The sequence below is a fragment of the Orycteropus afer genome, unplaced genomic scaffold (assembly GCF_000298275.1).
Source record: "Orycteropus afer afer isolate SDZICR_OR568_19922 unplaced genomic scaffold, OryAfe1.0 scaffold00092, whole genome shotgun sequence".
Classification (NCBI taxonomy): domain Eukaryota; kingdom Metazoa; phylum Chordata; class Mammalia; order Tubulidentata; family Orycteropodidae; genus Orycteropus; species Orycteropus afer.
Genome location: NW_006921679.1, coordinates 9425502 through 9431497, shown reverse-complemented (window position 1 = coordinate 9431497; position 5996 = coordinate 9425502).

Here is a 5996-nt window from a genome sequence, read left to right as displayed (position 1 = left end):
TTGGGCAATCCTACTTCTGTAGTGATACTGCCTCGGAAACCCAAGGAGGGGTCGCTATGAGTCGGGTTTGACTTGACGGCACATAACAACAACAAACAAAAGAAAAAATGTGCCAATTCATCCATTTTTACCTGTGTAATTCAGTGACATTGGTTACGTTCATCTTGTTGACCAACCCTCAACACCATCCTTTTCCAATTATTCCACCACCATTAACAGAAACTCAGTGCCCCCTACATAACATGTCCCTGCAAAGTAGTTGTCAAAACTAACTGCCCTACTGAAGGGGCAAAGTGGGCAAACCCCACTGTGGTAGTTAAGGTTATGTGTCAACTTGGCTGGGCCTGGTTGAGTGGCTGGGCAACTGCATGTAGTTATTCCCCATGATGAGACTGGTCATCAACTCCATGGTGGAATCTACTGGAGCAGCTGAGTGCTGCCTTAGGGATGTGGTCTGCTTCCAGTATCTAAGAAGCTTTGAGAAGGGTCTCTGAGCTTTTTGGCACACTTGGACCCTGCGTGTGGCCGAGTCTTTATTCAGCAGCCTGCCATGTTTCCCACTGATCTTGGGACTGTCTCTGGACTTGAACTAGTGGCCTGCTGTGTTGCTTAATAACCTTGGTACTGTGTCTTCTTATATGTCGACCTTGGGTTTGTCAGCCTCAGCAGCCAGCAGCTGCCTGAGTTAAGAGATGCCTCCAGCCCCTGTGGGCCGGGAGCAAGAGACAGAGCTGAAGCCCAAGGTCGAGGGGCTTTCACCCAGCCCCTAGAGCTGGCACTGTGAACTGGGACTTCTCGCCTCCTAAACTGTAAGAGAATAAATCCCTGTTTGTTAAAGCCACCCACTTGTGGGATTTTCCGTTGGAGCAGCACTGGAGAACCAATATGCCCACCTTTGTCACTAACTGCATGACAAGGACCAACATGAATCCAGTTCTCACTTGGAACTGGACCCAGGCTTCACCTCCCCACATCTCCATTCCTTATCACCAGCCACATCTTTTGTGGCACTTTCTCTTTCCCCACAAAAACCCACAACTAAGGCAAAACATTCCTGGTTGCCTGAGGTCAGGTCATGGGGCACCACCACCCCCACTTTTGCTCCCCTAGGTCACAAGCTACAAAAACTGTCCTTCCTCGTCAATTGCTTGGGCAGCCTTTCTGTGCCGCCCAGTCACCCAAGGCTGATGGCTAACAAGTTAGGACTCTGTCCTTACCAAGGCTTCAGCAGCCCTCCTCTGAAGTAACCACTTGAGCCAAGTTAGAATCCCACAGTCCCTTGTGGGTTTGTTCATTCTCTTTAACAGCTCACAAAATCCACAGAGACTGTGCCCTACACAGACAGTTACCCATTGATTATAAGCAGAAAGGATACAAGTGAGAAAAAAATGCATCAGACAAGGTCTGAGAGAGGTCCCAGCACAGAGCCTCCATTGACCCCAAGGATGTGCATGGACCTTCTCACCGATCCAGGGAGCCCCAAAGAGAGCACTCCAAGGTGTAGGATCCCTTAGACATTAGGACTTCCATGAAGATGCATGTCTTGGAAGTTAATGCATAGTTAGGATCCAGCCAGTCAATGAACACACATGAGTGTATCAGGCCCACCCTGCGCTCCAGAAGTTAGTTTGCCAGGTGGGACCTGTATAGCCCTACTTGCCTGGTGAGTTTAAAAAACAAAGAGCATTTTAACAGCTCAGACTATTTTCCAGAGACCAGAGACAAAGGGCAAACCCAATTCTTTGTCCCACACACGCCCCCTCTCCCCCTCCATCCCGCCCTTGGTAACAATTTATAAGCTTTGGTTTCTATGATTGGCTTATTTCATGTAAGTGAGATCATACAGTATTTGTCCTTTGGGGACTGACTTATTTCACTCAGCATCATGTTTTCAAGGTGCACCCGTTCTGGGGCATGCATCGGGGCTTCATTTCTTTTTACAGCTGAGTGATGTTCCGTTGTGTGGATGGACCACACTTTGTTGATCCATTCTTCAGCTGAAGGACATTTTGGTTGTTTCCACCTTATGGCTGTTGTGAAAAGTGCTGCAGTGAACATTGGCGTACAGGTTCCTGTCTGTGTTCCTCTTAAGAGGTGCCTTTGATAAGAGAAGGGCAACTGCATCTTTTGAGTAAGACCCATCCATCCTTTGGGGAGCTTGGGAATCTGGCCCTGAGTGAGGCTGTATCTTCAGGGAGCTCCTTTCTCCTTGATGTGATTTTGTGAATATGCTATTTTCATGTATTTATTGTCTGTCTCCCTGTGGTAGTTAAGTTGTTTGTCAGCTTGGCCGGGCTTGGTTTTGAGTGGCTGGGCAGCTGGATGTCGATATTCACTGTAATGAGACTGGTAATCAGCTCCATGGTGAAATCTACCAGAGCAGCTGAGTAGCTGCCTTCGAGATGTATATAAGACGAAGTTTTGAGAAAGGTCTCTGAACTTTTTGGCTCACTTGGACTTTGCATGTAGCTGAGTCTTCATTCAGCAGCCTACCATGTTGTCTGCTGATCTTGGGGGTGTTTCTGGACGTGAACTAGTGGCCTGCCCTGTTGCTTGCTAATCTTGGGACTGTGCCATTTTACTTGTCAACCTTGGGTTTGTCAGCCTCAGCAGTCAGCAGCTGCCTGAGTGAAGAGACGCCTTCAAGTCCAGTGGGCTGGGAGCGAAAGGCAGAGGGGAAGCCTAAGTTCGAAGGCCCTTCACCCAGCCCCTAGATCTGACACTTGGAATTCAGACTTCTAACTGTAAGAGAATAAATCCCTGTTTGTTAAAACCACCTGTTTGTGGTAGTTTTGTTAGAGTGGCACTAAAAAAAAAAAACAAAAAACAAAGCAAACTCACTGCTACAGAGTCAATTTCAACTCATAGCAACCCCCTTTGGGTTTCTGAGGCAGTAAATCTTTACAGAAGTTGATTGCCCAGTCTTCCTTCAGAGGAGTGGCTGGTGGGTTTGAACTGCCAACCTTCTGGTTGGCACTACACCACCAGAACACGCCCCCACCAGAATGTCAGCTCTGTGAGGGCGGGACTCTGTTTTGTCACCACTGTATGCCTGTAAGCAACGAGAGGTCATCAAAGCTGAAGGCCCTGCAGACGTCGGATCCAACATCACCGGAAGGTCTGGCTTCAGACGCCCGCGGAGGAATATGCTGTAAGCGCTTCGCTGCAACCCTTCCGCCTCCCTGTTTGGAGGCCTGCGCAGTTTTAGCAGCAAGACCCCCAACCAGATCTCAGCCAACATCTGGAACTGAATGGACCCCAGAGGAATCTCCCCTTGAGCGCACTGTCGCCAGAAAGTTGGTCTTCTCTCATCTCTGAGCAAAAGAAGGGGTTAAGCCCTTACATACATGGCTCGGTCTGAGCTGCTTCGCCAATTCCTCAGCGTGAACAGTGAGTTTAACTCTTTTTATGTGCGTCCCTTTCTGTCAACTTCATTTTCTCCCACAGGACTGTCACATAGGTATGTAAGTGTGTGGGTAGTGTGTGCGTGTGTGTATATATATGCCAGACATTTCAAAAGCACCCTGCAGATATGAAGGAATGGCCCTGCCTCGCCAGGAGACCAGAGGCCACATGGAACATACCTCAAACCAGGCCCTACAGTGCCTCCTGTCAGCAGCAACCTGAGGCAGGCTTTTCACCAACGAAACCAGAAAGTTGAACTACAGGAAAGTATTTTCCAGCTAAAGTATTAAATCTATTTGCTCTGAGTTTGTTTCTTTTGCAGGGCCAGGGTCTCTCCCAACCCCTCATGGCAGCCCCCTCCGATTTTAATTCTAATATTAAAACAAATTCTAGGGCTTTTTCCTGCAGCCATCTTTGGTAATTTATAGGCTGCTTAAAGACAAGGATCCTTGGTGGTGCAGTGGTGTAAGTGCTCAGCTGCTAAGTGAGTGGTCAGAGGTTCAAACCCACCAGCTGCGCTGTGGGAGAAAGATGAGGTGGTCTGCTTCTATAAAGATGACAGCCTTGGAAACCTGTTGGGGGCAGTTCTACTCTGTCCTCTAGGGGCGCTGTGAGTCAGAATGGACTGGACTGATCTTGGTTCGGTTTGGGGTTTGCTTTTTTTGGGGAGGTCTAGTGGTGTAGTGCCTAAGGCATTTGACTGCTAACCAGAAGGCTGGTGGTTCAAACCCACCTGCTACTCCTCAGAAGGAAGGTTGGGCAATCTACTTCCGTAGTGATACCACCTTGGAAACCCAAGGAGGGGTTGCTATGAGTTGGATCAGACTTGACAGCTGTGAGTTTGGTATTTTTGACTCTCTGTAAAGGTGACAGCCTTGGACACCCAATGGGGCAGTTCTCCTCTGTCCTCTGGGGCGCTGTGAGTCAGAATCGCAGCAGTGGGGTTTGGGGTTCTCTTAAGGACACAGAGAGGAGGAAAATGAGTTGAACAGCTTTGTTCATGGCTAATGGGCTTACAGCATATTCCTCTTCCAGCCACAGGGCAAAATGGGTTAGGTGAGCAGAAGAGATTTTAATCAGAAACTTAATCCAACTTTGCACAGCCACTGTTTTGACAGCTGGGGGGACAATCAGAAACAGTCTCTCAGCAAGTAATTTAGAATATTTCAAATCAAAACACATTTTCTTTAGAGGAGAGGAGAGAGTACTGGTAGCTTTAAACTTTATAAACAACTTTAATCACAGTTATACGGAAACTAGGGACAGACCACTCAAATTTCGTGGGGTCCAGCAAAGGCTGGTACTCTAAGGAGAGATGGACACCCTTTCTTTAAATACCATCACTCTGGAATTAAAAGTTGAGGACAGTTTAATTGCAAAAAGAGACAAACGGCTGAAGACAGAGCTTTGAGGCCAGCCTTCAAGAATCTTTTACATCATTTATTAATGACTTAATCAGTTAATTAATAATGAATGCCCTACTTCTAATAAATGAAAATTTCATATTTGTAAGCAGGACTGTGTGTTTTACACATCTAGCTTTGGTAAGTGGCGTGATGTTAGCTTACCCGGGCCAACATCTGTAGTCCTAGTTATAGCAACTGTTTGGCTTTTCAACACTTGCTGAAGAGTTCCTTGAAAGATTCTTATGTGGAACAGGATATAGGCAGAAGCTGCTAGAGGCCAGAAGGCTGCTGCCTACGCAGAGATTCACCACCCTGTTGGCTTGAGAGAGAATCACTCACAGGATATGCGCATGTTGCATAAACATTTTGAAAACCAACAGAACATGAAAGATTTTCCAAAGTATCCCGAGTCTTTCCCAGAGAGAAACCAGTGAACGGTTGCCGTTGAGTCGATTCTGACTCATGGGGCCTCCATGTCGGCCACAGAACTGTGCTCCGTAAGGTTTTCAGTGGCTGGTTTTGTAGAAGTAGATTGCCAGGACTTGCTTCCCAGGCACCTCTGAGTGGACTTGAACCTTCAACCTTTCGATTAGCTTCTGAACTAGTTAACCCTTTGTGCCACCAGGGACTCCTTTCCAGAGACAACACCATTCTAAAGCACACTGCTTCGCGCAGAAATGGTTCTGTAGTTGAACCTGCAGACTTTCCTCAGCTGATGATGGCCTCTCAGGGTTCACAGCCATTCTGGTGAGCACAAGAATGACATTGCAGTACCAAATGTGAGTGATCAACATGGTGGCATTGAGGAAGAGGAAGACACAGAGAGGTGCATGGGAGGTGCAGACAACAAAGATGAACCCTTTTGCACATACAATATTGCATTGTCAGTGAAGGCAAACACAGGTATACAGGTGGATAGATGGGTGGACAGGCTGAATTATTACAAGGTTGTAGTCACTTCTTGGTCACCCAGAGGGAGCAAGTAGTTGAACCTGTGGGCTTGGGACCATAGTCTCAGGGGACATCAAGCTCAACTGGCATAACATATTACACAAAACATTGTTCCACCTCCTACTTTGGCGAGTAGCAATTGGAATCTTAAAAGCTTGCAAGCAGCCATCTAGATGCAATGATGGGTCTCTCCTCGTCCAGAGCAAAGAAGAATGAAGAAAACCAAAGATTCAT